Source organism: Psammomys obesus, unplaced genomic scaffold (genome assembly GCF_907164565.1).
Source record: "Psammomys obesus unplaced genomic scaffold, mPsaObe1.curated_primary_1811, whole genome shotgun sequence".
Lineage (NCBI taxonomy): Eukaryota > Metazoa > Chordata > Mammalia > Rodentia > Muridae > Psammomys > Psammomys obesus.
Window position 1 is genome coordinate 17754816 of NW_026596101.1, and position 24516 is coordinate 17779331.

The following is a 24516-nucleotide window of genomic DNA, read 5'->3' on the forward strand; positions in this document are numbered from 1 at the left end:
TTGAGAGGGAAAGAGGGAGAGGGCTACAGCTGGGATACACATGAATGTATAAAATTATTTAAAAATAAAAAAATATTTTAAAAAGGGGAAAAAAGATGATAGAAAAATCGAGAAAAGAATTAAAACACTGCAGGAATGATTGGAGAGTCAAGGTTCAAAAATGCCACATTTCCGTGTGTTCTTCCTTCATTCTGTCAAACAAAGTGGCATACTTGGCTGTATGTTTAACACAGATCAAATTTGGGAAATCGGCTTTGAGCGATTTCCCAAATGGGACATTGAATTTATGGATAACAGCATGTCTTAATCAACCTCCTGCTAAGCAGATGACAGCTTTACTCAAATCTACGGGACCCCATCCTAACTTCAGAACTTACCCAAAAGCTCCAAAAATGAAGATTGTGTGATAACCTATGATATACACACAGATCAGTGGCTAGAAGTGAAAATTCAGAAATTAACCCTGTTGGGGATTGTTCTGCTCTATTTTTATTCTAATTATTGGCCCTCAAGATCCGGTTACATTTATCTTGTTTTGTAAACCTGCCGAAAACATACCTGATTGGTTGATTAAATAGCCTATACCTGGGCAGGGCAGAATGGATAGGCATGGCTAAGATTCCCAGGCTTCCCAGATAGGAGAATCATGGGAAAAGGGAGGCAGAAGGAGAATGCCACCGTCGGTTAGCATGGAGAAGGAAACACATGGCCGAGGAGGAAGGACTCCAATAATGGCATAAAATGGCCCAGATGAAGAATACAAGCAAGTACCATGACATTTATGGATGGAAGGTAGACCAGATGAGGTGGATTAAGGTGAATGGCATTGGATGGGGACTGGGAGATGGATGGTGAGGTTATTAAGACAGCGTAGGTGAACTATCTGCCCGGCTCAAGGTAAATAAGGCAATTATAAAATCTAATAGATGCCCGTGTCTTATTATTTGGGGTAGTGGGTTAAATAATACCTCTGTGATAATCTTAGGGCTAATAATAAACATTATATATCCTAACACTCATTTTTTATTTACAACAACAAAACCCATACATGTGTGGCTTGATGCTTTTTAAATAGGAATGATGCAGTATTCAACCAGAAAAAAAAAGTCTTTTCAGCAAGTGATAATAGAATTAAAAAAAAAATCCCAATATTAAAAATGACAAGGCCAATAAGAGGTCAGTAAGGCAGGAAAGGAGGGATCACATTCAGATGAAAACCAGAATTCACCTTTTCTACTCTCTGACTGTAGACCTCACTAGCGGCCCCAGCTTCCTGCCACCAGGCCTTCACCACCATGATCCCTTCATAACGCGAACCAAAATTAGCCTGCCTTGAATTCATGAGCTGAATAACTAATACAGAGAAGTGGGGTTATTGCTGTGTTAAACCTAGTGATGTGACTTGTGGGTCTTTGGAACTGATCTGTAGAAGCTGGAAACGTAGGAAGAAAGATCTGGAGTGCTATGAGCAAAGCTTCATGATCAGCTCTGGTGGGAATTTGGAAAACTGGAACCCTGATGGATAGGGGACAGCAGAAGACCAGCTGAGGAGGTTCCAGAGGAAATAAGGACACTCCTCGTCCCTTTGTGCTGCACTCTGGCAAAGATTCTCCCTGCATTTCGTCTGTGTCCTAAAACCTCGAGTTAGGCTGAAAGTCAAAAGTAACAAACTAAATTTCTTGGTAGAGGAAATTTCAAGACAGCAATACACCCACACTGGGACAAGGTTACTGCTGAGCACTCTTTGTCATATCTACAGTGAGAAACAGCAGAAACACATTTTTTAAAAAAAGCACAACCTGGTGATGAAGGGAGTGTGAGGGAGTTTAATATTTGTATACAGTGTGGGCATAGAAAACCAGCCGTTCACTGTTAATGAGATCGGTAGCGCTAGAGAAGAGCCCTGCGCTCTGCCATGGGGTGAGAGGAAAAGGGCCCCGAAGAGAAAAAAATGATGCCATCCATGTAAGACTACAACCTAGTAAAAATTTATCTGAAGAGAGCCCGAACTGAGAATGCCACAAAAGAGTTCTCCGGTTCAGCCGCCCAAGCGTTCAAAGGCCACAAGAGCTGCAGTAAAGGCGGGGAACGGCTGCTACATCTCATGCTAGCAGCAGAAACTGACAGTGCCAGCAACATCTGAGGGCATGTAAAATCCAGGAATTTCAGGATCCTGCAAGTTTGCATCAAGTTTCCAGAAAGCTGTTTCGATCAGGTAATGCATGGCAGGGTCACGTTCCATGCAGGTGCTCAGAGATCAGTATCTGAAGGTGAGAAAGTGAAGCCTGAACTGAAGTGGAGATGCCGGTTTGTTTACAATGCCAGAACAATGAGATATCTGCTGTAGGTGTAGAGCAGAACCAGCTCCAAAGAGATAGTATGTGTTCTGCAAGTAGCAGAACAGGAGAGGCGGGCTACCCAAGGCTGTTGGAGCCCATATGATGTCACCACAAGGCCTATATACTTGTACCTGAGGGTTTGGACCTGATCTGGTCTAGCCTTTCCTTGCTGTACCACTACTCCCATTTTGGAATAAGAATGTTCATTATGTGCCATTAGAAATATAATTTTCATTTTACAGGGCTATGAGTTAAAAGGCTGCTTTGGGTCTCAGAAAAAACTTGGGACTTTGGAATTTTGAGAAGTATCAGTTAAAACTGTTAAGAAGAGTTGGAGACTTTCAGATACACCAAATGCATATTGCACTCTAAGATGGCCATGAGAGGACCAGGGGTCAAATGTAGTTAAACAAGGTGTGTCTAGATGTCACATTGATAAGGGGTGGACATGTGATGATTAGTCTTATATTTCTGGTCGGGGAGCCTAGCCTTTAACTGCTGAGCCCTTTCTCCTTCCCATGATGATTAGTCTCCACCATTACCTTCACTGAATTTGTAATCACCTAGGAGACACACCTCTGGACATGTTAATGAGGACATTTCCAGAGAGGGTTAACTGAGGAGAAAGACCCACGCTGAATGTGGGCAGCAAAACCCCCATGGCCTGGAGTCCCAGAAAGAATAAATGGAAAACAGAAAGCAAGCTGAGGGCTGTCCTTCCTCTCTCTCTGCTTTCTTACTATAGACCTAGTGAGACCAACTGCCACACACAGTTGGTGTGTGCTGCCATGGTCTCTCTAGCTTGATAGACTGAATTCCATCAAACCATGAATCAAAGTAAATTGTTCCTTGCTTTCTTAACTTTCTTTCAATGGGTATTTGGTCATAGCAGTAAGAAAAGTGACTGCTATGTCGGCTTTCCTGAATTGAATTTTGTAAAATCTGTGTTCTTTGATTTGAGAAATATAAGTGCTCAGAGAGCTTTGTGGCTGCTGACAATTAGACCCGTTTTCCTGAAACACCTAAAAAGCAACAGGACTCCCCGTCTTTTCTGAGCAGCTCCATCTATGTTGGACACTTCTTTGACTCTCAGCTAGCCAGCCTTTCCTTCCCTTCACAGAGCCTCAAGATCAGTCAGGGTTGAGTGCTTATGACATTCCCAGTCATTTCCAGAGCATGCTAAGAGCTCTGAAAATGCGCACAGCCCTTCACAGGCGTATGGCCTTGAAGACTCTAAAAATCAATGAGAGTCCATTCAGCGCCCATAAAAACTTTGTCATTCTACTACTTTTCTCTTGAAGTCTTTAGGCTGGCCTGTTATTTTTGCCAACTATTATCTACTTTCATAGTTGAAGATTGGCCTCTAAATGTTTTTCACAAACATCTTCCCAAAAGAGATTTCACACAAGGATATATAAGTCAGATCAAATCAAGCTACCTTTGCAAGCAGAACTTACTGCCAAACAGATGAAAAAAAATTTTTTTCACTGAAAGTATCTGCCAACTCCAACTGATACATCTGCAATGCAACCCCTACACCTAAGGTTCCGAGAATATTGCAGTAGAGAGAGCAGACAGATTATAAAAGCCAGAGTACTGGGATGCCTGATGCTATGTTGTGTTCCCTGGACACAATAGAGACACTACCCCATGAAATCTCAGCAGTGTGGCTGCCTAAACAGAATACTGAAGATGCCTCATGGAATGCCAACAAGGATGGGGAAAATGTCACAAAGTCCCGCCGCTGGATGAAGAGCTACCATCAGTGGCTGCTGAGAGGACAATCAGTTTCTTCCAGGAATGAGATCCCACAGAGATTGCCTAGTTGCAAATGGTCAGCCTGGACACACGGGCGTACGGTGCATGTGTGTGCAAGTTTTCTGGTAACAATAATTAAAGAAGAGATCATAAATCTGGGGAAGGCGGTAGCGCAAGAGTGGAGCAAAGCAATAGAAATGCAACACCTTTACATGAAGTTACTGAGAAAATTAAACTTAAGAAAGGGAATTCTGTAGGAAGGAGACTCACCACAGCCATGGTCTGTTGGGTTCAAGACCTGCTGCAACGTTGTGGAATAGACACTGGAACAGAGCAAGTCAGAGCACATAGCTTACTCTTGCATTCTGGAGGGGCTGGCTCTGAACAGTGCTGTGTCCCTCTAGATTTTGTCCCTCTAGATTCTATGATGGTAGACATCTTTATATCACCACTCTTAGTTCTGGGCCCCTCTGTCTGCCTGTGTTTCTACTTGTCCACATGAAGAAACACTTTATAGCCCGAGCTGGGACTCTTCCACTTTCTTGTGATTTTTCCCAACATTGTAGAAATTTTTGGAAACAAAGTTGCTATTGTTGTTTTGTTTGAGCCATAAATGTTACTAACTCTAGATAATTAGCATCTATCTAGGTCCCCTGAGATCTTGGTCCTGGAAAGTTATCTATGTTCTCTCACTCACTAGGTGCCTTGTTTTCAAAATTGCCAGTGTGGTATCATGGACTCTTTATTTTTATATAATTTATTTCATTTTATTTTATGTGCATTGGTGTGAGGGTGTCAGACCACCTGGAACTGGAGTTACAGAGAGTTATGAGCTGATATGGGTGTTGGGAGTTGAATTCAGGTCCTTTAAAAGCAGACAGTACTCTTAACCACTGAGCCATCTCTCCAGCCCATAGACCCTTTATTTTTTACATAATAAAAATCAAGACCTCTTTGTAAACCCGAACAATCCTTTGATTGCTAGAACAGAACAGTCCATAATCTATACACAAAGGCAGCCTCATCCGTTACTTCTCCACCCTTTCCAGTCAGGCTTGTCCTGTCTCTCCCTGCCTTCCCAGATTCAGAATTCTGCCCTGCCTCTGGGAGAGAAACCACTTCCTCCTGCTAGGAACAGCCAAGACTCTGCAGAAGCAACAGCTGGCCCGAGGTGATTTTTATCCTGTGGAGCAAGCTGCACACAAGGTAGATCATTACATGTCTACGTGAGGATCCCAGATTAGTCATGCTTCTGGTTTTATTTGAAGTCCTTTTGTTTGATTAGCATTGGTACAAGATTTCTTTCACGGTCTTACAGAGCATGTCCAGAAATGTCTCTGAGCAAATAATAATAATAATAATAATTCCAACTGATAACATTAAGATAAAACCCATTCCATAGTTCTTTACTGCAATTAACCCACAGAATAAGGCACAATGCAGAGATGGTTATGTCCTGAGGCCCAAAAGGGCAGTTTGGAATGGGAGCCTGTGTCTTAGCATAAGAATTACTTACTAAATAGAAACTTAGTGTCCCCAAGTTTGATAGTGTACGGTCACTTTAGGGAATGTGCCTGCCAATTATTACCTAAATATTTGTAGACTGAAGACCCTTGGGTATTTTTGTTTGTTTGTTTGTTTGTTTTCCTAATCCAGCAACTAAATAAACAGAATGGGGTTGTTGGCTTAAAAACAAACAAACAAAAAAACCACTACCATGTCATCCCAGCCAAAAATAGCTCCAGCATTTCCTAACTGCTCAGTTTCAAACTGCCAGACACAAGGTCACTGGTACAAATGGTGACAGCTCCAGTGGACACATTTGTCTCCCTCCAAAGTGTGGCCTGAAACATCTGGCTGGGACAGAAGGTCATGGATGCCTTCCTCAGGATTGCAGACAGATCCTGAACGATATGAGTCAGGGGAAGGAAGCACACATATCAAACGCTCCTGACCACCTATTTCTATTCAAGGGAGATAAGGAAGCAATAACCTTGCTACTAATGTGAATTCCAAGGAGGGAACTAAATAAATTGCCTCTACTCTACACACACCACTATTAATCTGTACAAATACTGGTCAATTAAATTAGATTACACTTGTAAAGTACCTGGCACCAGGGCCAGACAGTCAGGCTTCCTGTAAATCTTAGTGGCAATTAATAATAAATCATATTCTGAACTACTTAGCAGGTTTTTGGCATTGCATTTAAAATTCTAACAGAAGAGATGACCTCATTGCAAAGACACCAAATAAAATGTTCTTTGTAAACACCTTGGGCTTCAGGCACCAGTCCACGTGTGAAAGGTCAAGGCATTTCACGTCTAGACATTAGATGAGCAGTCTGTGGGTGGGCATTTGAGGAAGAAAGATGCGATCCCAGCATCACGGGGGTGATGGATTAAAGGCATACAACGATGAAGGCAAAATGTGACATTTCTGCCTCTTTTGCTTCCTTTGTAGACACTATGGACAGCAGTAAGACATGAACGTTGGGACTTTAAGTACCCGTGGATTAAAGCCCTACCATGTCACCTACCCTAATTAATTTCTACCTTGAGATGCATTTTTTTTTTAAAAATCATTGTCTTTATAGATTCATACATCTGCTTTCCACGTTCAGAAATCATGCTGGTTCGCTGGACAGCATTTTTGTTGTTATTGCTTTTGTTGTTTTCATTGCTGCGGTTCTTGCTACGGCAGCTTATAGTTATAACCAACTTTGTCACCAAGGTAAGTCAAATCTGCTCAGTAAATATGTGGCGTGCTATAAACATCGGCTCCTCCTGATCGCTCTACATAATTTAAGATGCCTTGCCCAGATTGGTTTGAAGTTGCTTTAATTATTTACAAAGGCATAAAATAATGACATTTATAAGATAACATAAGAAAGCAATTGGGCATAACCATAGATTATAAGTGTTATTCTTTTTTTTTTTAATCCTGGAATTGGAATTTAAATATACGGACTCTGCCTATTACGTACCCTTTACCTTCCTCAGGCAAGGTGGTTTCTTTTGGCCTTCGTTGACTAGAACACATCCATTTCTCTCCTCTTATCCAAGTCCTTCATTAAAAATCCAAGTTCCACATCATAGTCAGGTCCATGCTCTGTAGGCAGTCCAGGCCTGTTACTAAATTTCCATCCCTCCTATGACAGTGAATGAATTAGGAGAATAGGTAATCCCAAGTAGACTCATTAAAGCAGATGTTGTTCTGCCTGGATTTAAGCTACAACCATTTGAGGTAAAGGGCCCCTTTTTTCATTCTGCAGACACTATCTGCTGGCTGTGATGACCTCCAAAAGGAAGGGATTGCATGAAATTAACACTAGCACTAGTCACAAGGTTAAGAGATGATAAAGGAACAGACCTTCAGGCACCTGAGTATAATCATGCCTGAAGCTGTGTGGCAGGAGATTCTTAATTCCTATTAAGCAATGCCTGCCCTTTACAGTTATATGGTTTGCACACCCTAACTTACTATGGAAAGTCACTAGTACCGCACAATATGGTCAGGGCTGGGAAATCAATAGTGACCCAGAAAAGTGTAGTTCCTGACTTACAGAAGCGTCATTATTGTGAGAGATGCTAAGGAGTAAATGAGTCACCATCAGCCACCATCAGTGGAGAAATACAGTCCACGCAGGACCCAGCAGGTACACCGGACCCAAGCTAGGGCAGCTTCACTGCAAAGAGTTCCCCAAAAAGGATGGCACTGGGTGAATTCCCTGTCAACTCTTCTGAGGGGCTCAAATTAAAGATGTTATAGACATAAATCAAGCTGAATACAGTATTACTAGTGAGTGGTGATACTGTTGACACCTGGCCAGCCAGCGGGGCCATCGTTGAAAATCTGAAACCGTGACTTTTCCTTAAAATTCCCACTGCGTCAGATGTCACCCTTTCGTTCTATTTTAATGGCTGAGTTTGCATTATTCATGATTATTTTCTCAAAAACATAGATTATCCCAGCTGTTCAGCTGCCATATCTATAATTTCCCAACCCAGCGCCCACACCCAATCAGAATTTTGGCCATTGCCCCAGTTGGTGCTGAGAAAGAACACATAAACTTTAAATATTAGAACAATCTGTGATGGAGGGGATAAAAATCAGCAACTGACACTGTGGTAGAAGTGTGCTGGGAACGGAAAAAAGGCCCCTCCAAGGCCCATGTTCTCAATCTCAACGTGATGTTGACGAGGCAAACCTGTGATGGAGTGAGTAAACCATCAAATGCCATAGACTTATAAAATTGACTTGTGGTTCTTTTTCTGAGGGAATAATAAACTTAGTCAGGATTTGAGTCATAGGTTAAATTTTGGTAACTTACGAAAGGCAATATGCAACTCCCATGTGACAAGTATGACCTTCGTGCGTATTCATTACCGACCACAAATCACAAGAGCCAAGGACTTCTTAGATTTTTCAGCATCCAGCCTTAGGAGGTTTTTTTTCCAGTTCCTGAAAGATTTTGTGAGGATTTACATGGTCACAGGCTGCACGTGTCCCAGAATAGCTATCAGTGAGGCTCAACACATCTGTCGATGATATCATGTCACAAGGACAAAAGGCTGGACATCCTTGTGTGTCAAGAGATTTGGTATGCAATGCTGTCAGGATCAGGGCTAGTGTAACGGGACAGCAGGCACGTTTGTTTGCTGCCTCACCTGACAATCTGAGTTCAAGCACCCATACGGTCAAAGGTGAACACCAACCTCTGTAAGTTGGGCTCTCATCCCTATGCATGCACCACAGCACACAGGCACCCGCACAACTAGAATGAATTTTAAAGTAGTTTTTATGTTTCTATGTAAAGAGTGACTTCAAAACAAAAAAGCATAATGTGTGGGAAAGTACTAAAATTTACATAAAATTTATATACACGTATACAGCCTTTTTGGTTGGGATACTTTAAATTTGCAGAAATGTTCAAGAAGTCAGTCTGAAAGTGTTGGCTGATCGGGTTTGATGACCGCCAGTGTCCAAAACAACCTCAATGGTTTTTGCCTCCCTACATCCGAGTCCTTTCCCATGATGCATATAACTGGCCAACAAAATCAATCAAATATTGCCAAAATGATCCATTAATATTTTTTAAGACGTTGTAGTTTCTGATGTGTTCTCTCTTGGAAAAGTTACTCTGGAGAATGACAACCACCATCACAGAAAGAAATTGGCATCCCTTTATGGAAAAGGCCAAGTATGGAATGAGATTTCTCACCTGCTTGCTAACCTTCTGTGTAGTTCAGCCTACTAAGGTGCAGAAACCAACTCACACTTTGACTACAAACTCATGGGACCCAAAAACCCAAATTACCCAGCTAAGCTACTATAGGCCAACAGATAGCATGAAATAAAAGGCAACCATTATTGTGTTAGCTCACTGTCATGGACTAATTTGTTCTGTATAGATAGGTAACTCACTAGTGAGATGATCCAATGGTTTCTATAAGTGATTATTTAATAAAAGAAGGGTATTATTCTAAATTTCTGTCAGTGCTAACCACTGTTAAGACAAGAGGCTGATAGTATTCTTCTCATGCTGTATTCATTTCGAGTTTGGAGTCTGATTGATTGCTGTGTTCAAGATGTCTGTATCTCCATTCAGGATATATGCAGTTCCAGGGCACATTGACGTAATGGGCAATTAACTTCTCTTCCACCTGCAGAGAGCTGGTTGGTCAAGATGGCCACACCTATTCATGTACACTGCATGTCTATCTGCACCCTGATCTTCAAGGAGTCATGACCATAAACATGTTTAGGTCCAATCTTTCATCAGCACGCCAGCTGTAAGGTCCTCAAACCAAATCATAAACAGCGTGACAGCTTACACCTCATTAGAATTCACCCTGTCTCTCAAGCAAATGTATTCAGGCAGAGTGGAGTCCTTCTGAATGTCAAATACTGACCACAGACACCGTGTCAGTCACATTCATTTCTGGTCAATCTTTCTGATGTCTAAGGAAAATATTTCCTCCCATTTGAATTATTTCCTGCACAGGATGAATTATCTAGCAGCAAATATTACCAGTCAGGCATGACGAGCCCCTGACATCCTTGCATTTTCCTCCTGACTAGCTCCCATTTCTCTGGGAACTCTCATAGCAACTAAAAGGCTTCAGGTCTATATACCTTGTATGTGTGTCTGTGTCTGAACGATTTCGACCTGGGTACTTTCTGATGCAGCGACCTCTTTCCATTCTCTATCAGTCCTGCAATGCCTAATTTCATAAAAGTCACATCAGTTCACTTCTTTAAAATCTATGCATGCTGTTTCTCACCCATTTGCCACAACTGAGGTTGATAGAGAGACTGCCCCATGACAATTACTAGGAAGGAATCAGGTTCCTCCTCTTCTCGGCACAGTTATTCCTAGACACATCAAGTTAGTAGGTATTAAGCATTTCCCAGGCATGTCCAGCTGTATCAAAAATGTGAAAGGCAGGGTAGTAGCCAGCCCACCTCTTTAAGTCAGAGGCTGGGTCTGTCTGGTTCATCCTGTTTCCTCTGCATGGGACCCACCAAGCAGATATGCTGATCTAACTGGAAGATGAAGGAAAATACCAACAAACCTTAATGAGAAGAATATAAGCAACAGATGCTTATAAAAAATAAGCAGAAGTGACATGCCCAAACCTTAGTATTCTACAACAAGGAGACACAGAAGAACGTGAGTCTGCGCAGTCTACCATGAGCTCCTTAGAAAATGTCCGCTCTCAGGATCAATGTGACAGTAGCCATTCTTTCTGCTTTTGTTCCCCTGGCTTGAAAGCCTTAAGGACTAGATGATATTTTTGTTGTGTTTACTGTATGATTTGGTGGTAACATAAATTCAGGAGAGTTAGACCTAAGGTCTCTTTATCTTTTCATTAAGAAAAAAAAAAAGGTCCAGTGGGTCAAAGAGTCAGTAGTGGATTTTTCTCAGCAAGGAATATTAGAAGAACAATAAATAATCTGTGTACCTCAAGAAGCCTACCTGCATTGTTTGTTTCATGCTAGACACATCTTGCAAGCCTCAAGTAGAATTGCTTCTCTAAATATCAGCTGAAGGAGGGACAAAACCCAGCACACAATAGCACTCGACTTTTAATTCCAGTGACAGCTAAAACACCATTAAACTGTACTTCAAGTCTTTGAAGTACTAAAAAGTTCAGTCAGAAAATAGTGTATGGCCACACATCCAATTTAATAGCTAATGCAATTCCCTCAGTCTGTAGTTGAGAAGACATTCAAAGTACAAAGGATGCTACTGGAAGCTTTAAAGACCCAAAGTAGAAGAACCAGCCTTTCAGAGCACAATAAAAGGAATGTGGAAATCATTACCTCTTCTTCCCACTTTCCATCCATTATCCATTCTTATCAGACATCCTTTAGGGGTCAGAGAGATGATTGGTTCAGAGCATAAGCTGTCTCCCAGTTTACCTCCTGCTCTGCAGCCTATAAACTATTGTTTCAGTTCTAGCACCTACTGTCCATGACCCTCATCTGCAAATGTAGGTAACAGTACTCTCTAGCCCTTGTAAAGTTCTAAAACAATTAAATGCGGTGGTGTATTCATGGTCACACCGAACCACCACATAGTGAGTCACACTCACAGCAAAGGGACAAATTTCTGTTTTCAGTCCCAGCAGTGGCGTTTCCATTTGCCATTATGGAGACTACTGAAACAGCAGCACCCTGAAGAAGAGTAATCTCCAGCACTTAAATTCTTTGAATGACAAGTCTAAGGTTGGTGTCTCAGAGGCCAAAGAAAGAAAAAAAAAAAAAAAAAACACTGTCTGAAACAAAACCCCCACCACTTCTCAGCCATAGCTGTCCCAGAATGTAAAACCTTCTCCTTCTGTCAATAACGATCCATATACTATATAGAACTGGACAATACTGCAGGCAAGTGGCCCAAGGCCTATGCCTAGGATCATGTCATTCACTTTAGTAGCTGTTTTGATTGTCATTGAAGACTTTGACCTTTCTCGCCTTATGCTTCCTCCCAATTTTGACACTGTATTGTATTATACAGCAAGGACTTTGGCGTGGTAGGTTTAAAGAAGAGAAAACACAAAGAGACAGGTGAAGCACGGGATTCACTTTCACCTTCAATCCCTACCCCAGCCCCAGCTCCATTCAGCATGTATTTAGCGAAGTCATTTCTGTTCTAGCTTGGGGGGGGGGGGTGTGCAGCATGAACAAACAAGCAATCAAGGCATCCTCTCAAAGCGCACGGTGGGTTACTCACCCTATAATCATTCCCATTGACAACATGGAGAAGTATTTCTTTTTTATCATTTTCTGGAGTTAAACCACTGTCACATCATGCTCATTCAACCTCGCAACCCCCTGAATTAACCAGTGCAGTTCCAGTAATACTGTGTTACCCTATAACTCTCATCTACAACCTACCTGTTACTCATACATCTGACACTTTATTCTCAGGCCACTGAAAATAAATATACAGCAGGAGAAATACAGGGGACTTACAAGTGATAATTTACTAGAGTGATAAAAACACATAATGTTGTGGGAACAAGCTAGCTTCAAGCATTTCCTTATCTGAAAAAGTCTGACATATTTTTGTACAAAGTAATAGTCTAAATAGCATGTTAAATCTATATTTCACAGTCAGGTTTGCAAGTCTTTCTTGTACAAGCTAAAACTTGCAGAATTAGGGATTGCTACTATGGATGTAGCCAAACCTTTTGTGGCCATATCTTTTTCCTTCCTGTATCTTGATATAAGAAATCTTCATGTGCATAGTAAAAAGAATCAATAAATGTTACATAAGAAGATAAGTTTTCCTGTTTTGGTAGAAAACCAGGGCTGTGTTCATTGCTTCCATGTAAGAACTAACAGTACTTAACTCATTCACTAGACAGTGACAAATGAAGTTGTGAATGGGTTATAAGCATGCACCAGTTGGGCAAATGGAATCACAAGGTTACATAGAGAATGTATCAAAGTTCTTTTCAAAACCTAGAGAAAAACAAATGCCTAGGAGTTCGCCTATAAATTATGTATTTCAGAGAAGATTCGCTGTCAAGGTCTATCAGAGATCACATTTCTAGAAATCTACATGGACTACTCAATGTTTGGTTGGCTCATTCCTCTAATAATCTGTAGAAAATAGAAGCTGATAAATTCTGTAGTGCAGGGGTTTTTTTTCTTCCTTTTTTGTTTCTAGCAGCCATTATTTAAGATTTTTTTATTTTTTATTTTTATTTTTGGCATCGTTATTTAAGCTACTTTTTTTTTTCATCATTGTCCTAAGAATGTAGGACCCCAAGCCAGGTCCTGTCTACATTATTTGACCTTGGGGGAAAACAGTGTGGTGTGAGAGTCAGTCCCATTCATGACCAGGAATTAAAGTATTCAACATGTATAGCTATACTTACTTCATGTATGAGGAAGACATAGCCAGGATGGTGGGTGGTGTACATTGGATGGAGTTTGGGGTTTTGTGGACATGGTTCATGATTCTGGGCCCCAGGCAATGACAGAGCCGCCTCTGCGTTTCCTCTGCATAACAGGTGAAGATAATGAGCTTAGAGCTTAACACCCTTTTAATTCCATAAGCTCTGATCCATTTAAATAATCAGAGACTTAGTGTCCCAGTCAGGAAAAGAAGGATTGAAATGGTCCTTGAATATAAATGTCCACAATGTGTCCCTATGGGGGAATCAACTTACTTTTTTTCTTTATGAAAATGGGATATTAAGTCTAAGAAAGTCCGTCATGTTGTAAGCTTAATGCATTCTTTGTGTCAACTCTGAAGGACCATGAGCAAAATTCACAAAACAAGGTAGATTAAATGAGGAAGGGAAATAAAGACCAAAAAAAAAAAGGGGGGGGGGAGCGGGGGAGAATTACCTTTTGAAAATACTTCAAGAAGCTAGGGACATAGCTCAGTTGGTAAAGCATTGTTCAAACAATATAAAGACCCCAGCATTTATCCCTACAACCCACATTAAAAAAACAAACAAACAAAAAAAGTTGAGCCTAGAGAACACACTCTTAGTCCCAAAGAAAGAGGAGGATCCCTGGTGTTAGCCTGAGTCAGCCATGAATTCATGAATCATGAATTTCCAGATGAGACAGAGAGATATATACAGAAAGAGAGAGAGCCTGTCTCAAGGGGGGGGGGGGGGAGATATGCCCCCTGAAGAATAACAAAAGAGGTTGACCTCTGGCCTCCACATGCATACACGTGCAGTGTGCACATACACACACACACACACACACACAATAAAAAAATGTGCATTCACACACATACACACAAAATAAAATGTTGGAATTTGAGCCTAGAGAAACTAAAGTTGAATATTATCCGTCAAGGAAGTATCAGGTTGAAAGTCATGGGGGGAGGGGGTCATTTTCTGTGGCACTAGTAACAGGTGTCGCAATGTCACAAGGGGCTCACTATTTCTCTGGTCATTAACTGCCCCACCGCAGCCGAAAGACACGTGCTGATAATTCTGAAGCGTGCGAAGAAAGGAATCTCACTTACAAAGATCCTGTCTCCATGAGGCAATCTTGTAGGGGAAGACTTACAGATCTCAACTGAGCAGCCCACATAACACCTGTGATTGTCTTCGTTCCTCAGATGCAGGTGAAGGGAAAGTTCCCCCCCACTGGGTGGTGGTACTGGGGACTTGTTCAGCTAGGTTAAACTGGGCAAGTCCCAGGCCTTCATTCTGGATGGATGATTACTGCATGTTTATCCTTTTACCACTGGTTTTGTCAGAAAATTTAGGAGAATGAGAGAAATGACCTGTGTGAGTAACTAAGGCTTGTGGGATTTGAAGATGGCAGCTGCACCAGCATCATCATCACGCCAGCAGTGCCTCCGTAGGTTGTCAGGAAACATGGAAAAAGGGAGAGTGATGAGTGTGGCAGGGCATGACTTACAGCATGGCAAATGATAGCCAGAGCCATCAAAAGCTGCCTGCAAATATGGGCAACATATTTATGATGTCATCACAAAATGTCTCTCAGCTGGGTATGACAGTGTACACACCTTTAATCCCAGCACTCAGGGAGGCAGAGGCAAACTGATGGCTGTGAGTTTGAGGCCAGCCTGGTCTACAAGTCCAGGTATAGACCAGGACAGCCAAGGCTACACAGAGAAACACTGTCTTGAAAACCATACACACACAAAATTTTTAATTAAATTAAAAACAAGAACAAACCAAAATGTCAACTTTATGCTGACCTGATAATAAATTTGACTTGCCCTAATCCCAGTACCTCTGAATGTAATCACAGATCTGCACATTTTGATGAGTTTAAAACTCCAAAGGTGTGTTTTCAGTAAGAATTATCTAGAAATACAATGTACAAGATAGATATTACTGGCCCTCATTCACTTACATCTAAGGGCTTTGCCCTAAAGAAAAAAATTCCACTGGAAAAAAAAATTTAATCAGTGTACTAACCAAGGCCCCATGTGATGGGAAGTAAACCACAACACGAACTGAAAGAAGATCTACACACTAATCTGGCTGGAATGGCTGTGGAAAAATTGTTTCCCCGCAACTAAGGACTTAAACATCAGTAAAACACGGCTTCCCCCATCAGCATCATGCATTCTGGGTTGGCATCTCCCAGGCAGGTTCTTTTCTCTTGGTGACAGATGGTGCGGCAGACTTTCTTTTTCTTTCTCAGTGGTCCAATCAAAGGTCCTTATAATGAATGTCTTTGTTTATTGCTCCGACACTGACCTTTCTTGAGCCAGGGTCACCTGCCGTCACCAGGGAGGTAGTCTCTGTTGATTTTCCTGGTCTGGGTCACTCAGCCATTCCTAAATAGAAAAGAGCAGCCCATCTACATGAAATCTTCACGAAATGGATTAGACTGGGACTTTATCTTCCAGCACAAGTAAAAGGTGTCTCATCAGGAAAGAGAAATAATAAATGAAATATGCACAGGACAAGAAAAGCAAGAAATGACAAACAAAACTGCTTGATGAATGTACTGACTGTCCCGATGAGCTTTTGTCAACTTGACACAAGTGAGGGTCATCTGGGAAGAAAATCCTCAATTGAGAAAACGGCTCTATCAGATTGCCATTAGCAACTCTGTGAGGGGTATTATCTTGATTAATGATTGATGTGAAAGGACTCAGCCAACTAAGGGCATTGCCGCCTGTGGGCAGGTAGTCCTCAGGTTTATAAGAATACAAGCTAAACAAGCAAGCCAGTGAGCTGCTTTCCTCCACGGCCTCAGCATCAGTTCCTGAGTTCCTATCCCGACTTTCTTCAACAAGGGACCAAAATCTGCAAAGGAAATGAAACCTTTCCTTCCCAAGTTGCTTTTGGCCATAGTGTTTTATGACAGCAGCAGAAACCCAGCAAAGACACTGACATACAGAGAATGTTAGGATGCGCCCAGATTCCAAGTCCTTCAGGAGACATAAGTACTGTTTTCAGAGCACAGGCCCAACTCCTATAGAACTTCTCCAAAAGCAAAAGGTCTACAGACTCTTATCTATCATCTCTCTTCATAGACTTGAAAAATACTAAGTCAAGCATCTGCAGGTAAATTGTGGCCCCCTTGACTTCTTAATGACCAACTTTATACAATGAAATCAATCACCCAAACAATCCTTTACAGTTAAAAAGCAAATCCAAATATCCTTTTCTGTCTATGGTTTTAAAATTCCTAAACAGTGTCTCCTTCATCAGAATATAAGGGACTTTTTTTTTTCATCACTTTCCTTTTCTGCTTTCTTCTGTTCCACTCCATTCATATCCACTGTGTTTTATATCTATGTGTATTCCCACAAAAAGATCCTTGAATTCAACTTCATATCCTCTTATTAATCAAACAGAGACCATATTAAATTCTATATTGTTTTATTTTGCCAACAAAGAGTCTCCAAATGGTTTCAGGCACTATGTAAAGCCACAGGGTCACACATGGCAACCACCGTGTCAATGAAGATGATGGCTAGCCTATTTAAATGTGTCATTCACATTCTGGTGTGGAATATGGTCAATGATTTGTCTTTCTCTTTATCTGCAACTGTCCACCACTATCTGTGGCCATCAGAATATGCAGGCAACTTTTCAGATTACATTATCTGATCAAACCTCTGAACTCATTGAGGGAGGTAGAGTAGGATCCACTGACCCCATTTCACAGATATCACAGAACAGAGACATCAGGTACCACAGATAATCCATCCAATCCAATCTACCTTGTAGGTAGACCCAAGAAAGAGCTACCTATAACACACAGGTTCTATTTAGATTTTTGAAGTTGCATCAGCCAATATTTGTTGGACCCTGCTGTTAAGGTCAAAGCCTGACATTAGCAAAAAGCCCCTGAACTCAGTGCTAAATGACAGACTCTCTTCCTCAGCTGGGTTCCCTCCTCTCTCTCTGTCTGAGCTGGGGAAACCCCAGATCCTCAAAGGAGTGTCAACATAGCCCTCAGGAAGATTTCAGGCTCAACCCTATCCCAATGGGAAACCCCTTCAGTGTGCACCTGGGGATTCCTGGAAATACCCTCCGCATGCTAATGAGATGTCTTGGTACCTTAGCTTTCAGCCAATGAGCTTTTTCCATACTTCTAACCATACCTGGAGTTCTTCCTCCAACCCCCTGCTGCCCATAGGAAAATTAAGTACTGCATTTCCCTTCTTATGATAGGACCGTGCTGCTGCTGCTGCTGCATGTAAATGAAGTATCACCGGCATCCCTTGCCCAAGCAAATCAAACACATTCACCCCCCCCAACCTCCCTTACTGCCCAAGGTTTATAATGTCCCTGATTCACTGAAGAAACACTCTTTCACTCCATTCCTCCACCATGACTGTCTGAGACTCAACATTTATTTGGGGGAGAGAAGGGCTCCCCAGGCTTGACTGCTGGTTGGGAAGCCACATGCTGCTGGCCGCCACGAGCTTCTCCCATTCTCCAGGTGTCGGCCCCTGTTGCTGCCGCCATCTTTCTCGTGCTGCTCCATCCACGGCAGTGTCCATCTGCTGAGGTGAGCAGCTGGGCGTTCTCGAAGCAGCCCTTCTGTCTGCCTGCATCAAACTGGACTCCCCCCACTGCCTCTCAGTTTGGGAGCTCCGAGCCTCCACTAGCAGCTGTTCCCCAAACATCCACTGACCCGCCCAAGACAGGCTGGTCCCGCCTTGCCCCCTGACTCAGGTCTCGGAGCCCTGAGCTCCCTTCTGCCACCTGGCCTGGCGCTGGCATTCCAGCAAAAAGAGCTGTAACACTTATTGTGGAGAAATCTTTTCTTCCACACCTCCAGCTAAGCTTGAGATCGTCTGGCACAGATCTTGGTTCCTTGTTCCACTGGCATTTCTGGGAGAGGCAGAACCTTTGACCTCACCCTTGATCTTTATCCACCCGGAAGCCTACGGCGCTTGGACCTTCCCGTGGGAGACGGTCCTCCAGGCCTCCTGGGAGATGCACAACCATAATTATTGGCCTAGGTAAGTTCCTCATGAGTCGTGTTAGGGACATCAGTAAGTCAAGTAGCATCTGACATGCATATGAAATTTAATAGTGGGCATCTAAAAAAAAAAAAAAAACTCAGAATTTCTGACCTCACATTTAAAGGACTGCTTACCAATAGATGGCAGTGTGGCCAGAAACCCGAGGAAATAGGATAGATATCCTCATTTTAGTGCTGGTATGCAGGACATGCAGGATGTTAAAACACATTCTGTAAGCTCCAGTTAAGGCCCTGCTATCAATCCCCAAAGCATTGACCCCATGCCCTTCATCCATGCAGCGTGGTAAATCAGGGCGACTTTGCTCCATCTCAGGGATCCTTGGCTGCTGAATAATGCTCCTGCAAGGTCATCTCTCCCCATAGAAGCCTTCACGAAGGAAAAGCATAATTCACAAAAAGAAAAAAGGTAACATTTGCCCACATGAAAAGTGTCAGTGTGTAGATACCGTAAGATATGATAAGCAGTCAACAGAATGCAAAGAGCTACACATGATGAACCAGCATAGGAAACAGTACGAGGAGCGGATAAGGACCACACCAGAGGAACTCTGAGAACAAGAACAAGTGAAGTAGAATCGCAACGGCAACCAATGAACAACAACAACAACAAAAGTACGGTAAGGTTCCATTAGAAAAGTCCTACAAATTAAAATAATGAAGGATAGGGTACCACCTCACACTTCTCAAATGGGGAAGGAAACTTCTGGACCCAGCTAAGTTGCTTGAGATTGCTTTTCTAAACAGCTTGGCAACAGGTCAAGGCTTTTCAAAGGGTGACTTCATTTCTACATAACCCCCGTAGAAATGCTTGCACCGGTCTCTGACAAGACACTTCACTTCATTGTGAAACTCCTTCATAAACAAAGTGCACACCTATCACTAGGAAAATAAAGAATACAGAAAAATCTGAAATGAAAGCGCCATACCTATGTGACTCATTGTGGAGAGTTATCAAAAACCCAATGTTGAGAGAAATATGTTACAGATTGTTGTAGATGTCACAACTGAATATCTTCACACTCCATACAATACATCCGTATGTATAACATAAAACATGATGAAACAGAGCATAGTAGATGCTCATTCAATGCTCAACTGAAAACATCCTACTCGACTCTAAGTGTGAGGCAGCATGGATTCACTATACTACGCATTTTAGCATTTCCTTCCTTGGGTGATTTTGTTCAGAGAGTCTTCTCACTGTCTACCACATAGCACCCTTATTAGAAAGCTTATTAGGAATATGAGATTTGGGCCCTATCCCAGACTGACAAATTCAAAATGTGCAATAGATATATATTGCATATATATATATATATATATATATATATATATATATATATATATATATGTATATGTATGTATATTCTCACTTTAAAATGTAGGCAGCACAGATGACAGATGTGGAAATCTAGCTACCCACAAGACCAAATTTTTGTTTTCTTTTTGAAAACTCCTGCTTGAGCCCAAGCCCTGGCTCCACCATTAATGCCTGTGATGTTTGATGAACTAATTTTTCTTACCTAAATCTCTATTTTTGTATTCCCAATGGTAAATAAGGTGAGACCCTATCTCTTAGGAGGTCATAGGAATACACTGTCGACTAAGGAGAGCTTGGGACCACCCTGAGTCTGGGACTTGGATATCGTTTTTGTCATTAATGAGACTTTTGAAAGAAATAAAGTTAACAGAGTAGAACATAAAAGAAAGGACCATTAGGGGCATTGAGAGAGAAAGAGAGAGAGAGAGAGCAGTAAATCAGGTCCTGTGAAGTGGCACTTGGCAGGCAGGATGGAGGAGCAGAAAAGTTCACATATATTCTACTGTAGAACCAATTGCATTTGACTATTTCTTCATTCCTTAAAGACACAAAACTTACTGGTAGTAGATGCTTGTTTGGATATTTTGCATCTCATGCTTTATTTTTTGATGTTTTGACAAGAAAAATCTATGTAATATGCACCATGAAGGGTTTTTACTTTTTTGCAGATGGAATTTCTATCCACTCCTTTTCAGCTCCCAAAATATAACAGAGGCAACGAGAAAGCCCTAAAACCCTTCTTGAGGGCTGCCTCCTTCATGCGTCCCATGTTGCCCTGTTTACAGCATCCTGCTCCTAGCGGGGTTTAAAACAATTGTTCTATCACCTGGACCATCTCCAACTCTTACCTCGCTGCAGTGAACACTATAAAGGCAGCAAGAAGGAGCACTGAAAATAGCAATTCCAGGGCTATCTCACTGCCTAAGGTCATTAATAACAGCTGCTTCACATACAGATAAAATCTCCACCACTATAAATTCTGGTCCTTTATCATTTCACTGTAAATAGTGGACCTTTAAATACTGTGACTACATTATTTCAATAACTTAGTTTTCAATTCTTATACTGTATGTAGTTTCTTCTACCTTCCTTTCCCCTGCCATTTCTCTGTCTCTCTCTCTCTCTGTCTCTGCATTTCAGCTCTTCCAACATCCTGAAGCCCCTGGCCAAGACATCTATTCACATGACCAACCCTTTGCTAGGACTTCCTATCACCAGTTACCATGACACAGTCAAATTGTTCTGCCTCTCCCACTCTAAGCACAGTGGCTTCAGGGAAACTTTGACCTTGAATGTCACATCACCTTTGACCAGATAATCCTTCCCAAATTTTTGTAGTTCAGTTTTGCTTCACTGTGTAAGCAAGTTGAGAAGCCTCAGTTCAGCTGCCCACTTTGGCTGCTGACTCACACTGTGAATGGTTTGTTCCCTGGGATGTACTCTGTGAAAAGGTCCCAGACAAGGCAACATGGACATCAGCCCATGATCCTATCTCCCTTCTTTGGTGTTTTTTCCTGACCTCTCAGGATATTCCTGACTTTGGGAGAGCTTCAACCTCACAAGAAAAATGTCCCTTACTATATCTTACCCAGTATTTGGAGTCTTTTTCCACTGGAAGATTTGTTATCCCACTACACAATATTACAAGAATTCTCATTGCCTAAGAATGTAACTGTGTACTTTCCCTATTATTTAAGAATAACTTATCTACTCTGCTACAGTGTAATTGCTGTGAGAGAAGGGACTGTGTGTATTTTGCTGTCACTGTCTTGTTTTTTCTTATCAGTGTCTGGCACAGGGTAGATGGCCCCCAAATATTTGTTGAAAGAATGATCAGATCAGAGCTGGAGTGTGGAAGATTTTCTTTTGAGTGTCTTACTGCATAGCAGGGTGATAAAACTTAACCAAAGGCGATATGACAAATTCCAAGATGTTCAACATTCTCACAGGCACTCACAGATAAAAGCCTCAGAGCCTTTGATCACCAGAAAATGTGGCTCTCCCACTAGTCTAATGCCATTAATCTTTAATGCATTCCTCACCCCATCCATCCTACACTTAAGTTTCCATATTATTCATTAATTCTGACATTGGCAGACTGAATTCCTCTGGGGCCCAAGGCACTCCAGTTCTCTCTACATCCCAAAGGCATATTTTTAAAAGACAAGCATAATTTTTGCCCACAAGATCTTGTGTAACAATATTACCAATTAGCCCCTTGTACTCCCTAAATAAATTGCCCACTAGTCATCACTTTAAGGGATTAATTGACCATGCAGATACTGAGGCAGAAAAATTCAGACAGAGATACAGCTAAAGCTGCCTTGCAAAGTTCTCTTTCGGAGCACACTCCTTCCTGTTTTGATCCAAGTGAAAGTTACAAAGTTCAATTAAGTTCCCTGTCCTTAGGATCATAGTTAACCCATTTGTCCCTTTCCACCTGGGGCCTGTTAGACCTTCTTGAAAGATTTTATACTGGAGGTTGGGGGAAGATAAGTTTAGGTGAATGTCAGAACTCTAGCTGGCTTTCTAACTTAGCACCTTGGAGAAATCAGCCATTGTGGAATACTCTATGACAGATAGAGTCAGCCGAAGCTTCTGTGAGTTCTGTACAGGGTCAAAATGTTGAGCTCAGGCAGCCCTTTAACAGATTCAAGTGCTTTAAAAAGCTAGTGAAGGCTGAGAGTGGTGGCGCAAACCTTTAGTCCCAGCACTAGGGAGGCAGAGGTAAGTGGATCTCTGTGAGTTCGAGACCAGCCAACAAAGTGAGTTCAGGACAACCAAAGCTACACAGAGAAACCCTGTCTTTAAAAACAAACAAACAAACAAACAAACAAAAAAAGCTACCCAAGTGGGTAAAACAGCAACCATGAAGCAGGGCTTCAGCAAGAACAGCATAAATATGAGAACAGTTTGGTGTGTGTGTGTGTGTGTGTGTGTGTGTGCGCGCGCATGTATGTATCTCTGTGTGTGTGTACATGCGCTCATGCGAGCGTGCATGCAATGTATGTACATGCTCATAAGGCTGTGTGTATATGTGCATTTGCCTCCGTGTGTAAATATGCAGGTGGAGACCAGAGGTTGATGTCACGTGTCTTCCTCAATCACTTTCCACTTTACCTCTGAGACAGGTTTTTTCCCTAAACCTGGGCTCATCGATCCCACTAGCCTGCTGGCCAATGAATTCTGGAGATCCATGATCCTCTACCTCCTTAGCACTGTGGTTACAGGTGTGCACACACACCCAGATTTGAAATAAATGCTAGGGTGCTAAACATCAAGACTTGGGTCTTTATACTTACAGAGCAAGTGGTTTACCAGGTAAGCCAGCCCCTATCATAAGGAGATTTGTATTATGTTATATTGTTATAGTAAAACAAAAGAGCAACCGAAGAGCATGCATGGACTGGTCCCGGGCCCCTTGCACATGTGCAATGTATGTCACGTGTCTTCCTCAATCACTTTCAGCTTGATCTTCATGTGGATCCCCCAACAACTGGAGCAGGGGTCCTCTCTAACTCTGACGCCTCCCTTTGGATCCCATTCCCCTTACTGGGCTGCCTTCTCTGGTCTCAGTGGGAGAGATGTGCCTAGTTCTGCAGGGACTTAATTGCTGGGGAGGGTTGCTACCTATGGGGTTGATACCTTTCCTGTCTTTGAGGAGAAGGGGAATGGAAGGAAGGGTGTGTGAGGCGGTACTGGGAGGAGAGGAGAGGAGAGGGACAGCAATCAGTATGTAAAGTGAATAAACAAATGATTTAAAAAAAAAAACAGTATTTACAGTGTAAAGAAGCCTTTTGTTCTAGCCAGGCCCTGACCTTCCTGCCAGCAGAGGCATTATCACCTCTAAACTGGAAGGAGTTGAGAAACAGACAAATCAACAGAACTTGGAAAGAAAGAAGCATGGCGAAGGGCCACCTCTTAAGGCCCCGTGACCTCTAGGCCACAGAACAGGCACATCCCACATGTGTTCCCTATAAGGAGGGAGCCGAGAAGCTAACATCCTGGATGCTTCCTTCTTTCAACCCACGTACTCATCCTGCTAAAGTTTTCAGTGGCCAGTATGATCCTAGAAAGCAAAGGAGTTCTTCTAGGATGATCAAGTTTCCAGTCCTCTGAGAATGGACCCTGGAGGAAAAGAATAATAGAAGGAGCATCAACCCCATCAGGGATTCAAAGCATCTGGGGAAGACTTCCAGAGATGTCAGGGAAAATGCCAGATTTACTGAACCCGAGACCCAGCGGCAAAGACACTTGAATTTTGGGAAAACTCACTTTTAAGCTTAAAACCTTGATTTTTAACATTTCTTTTTAAATGAAAAATCCCTAGGACCCTGTTTTGTCTAGTACTCCATAGGTCAGGTTGTATGGATCATCCATAGAAATGGAGGTATTTAGCCAGCCTGGCTTTCTGCCCTGTTACCCAACACCTGTTTACTCCAACAATTTAAGGATTAGTGCTTCGACAGCCACTAACCTCTGATGAGCTTAGGTCCTCTGGATACCGTGTTCAAGCTTCCATGGAGATTGGTGCATCTCATATACCTCTCTTGTCTTCTCCTGCTCAGATGGCTGTAAGGTTGAGATGGGGTCTCATTATGACCCTATCAGGCTGGCCATGAACTCTAA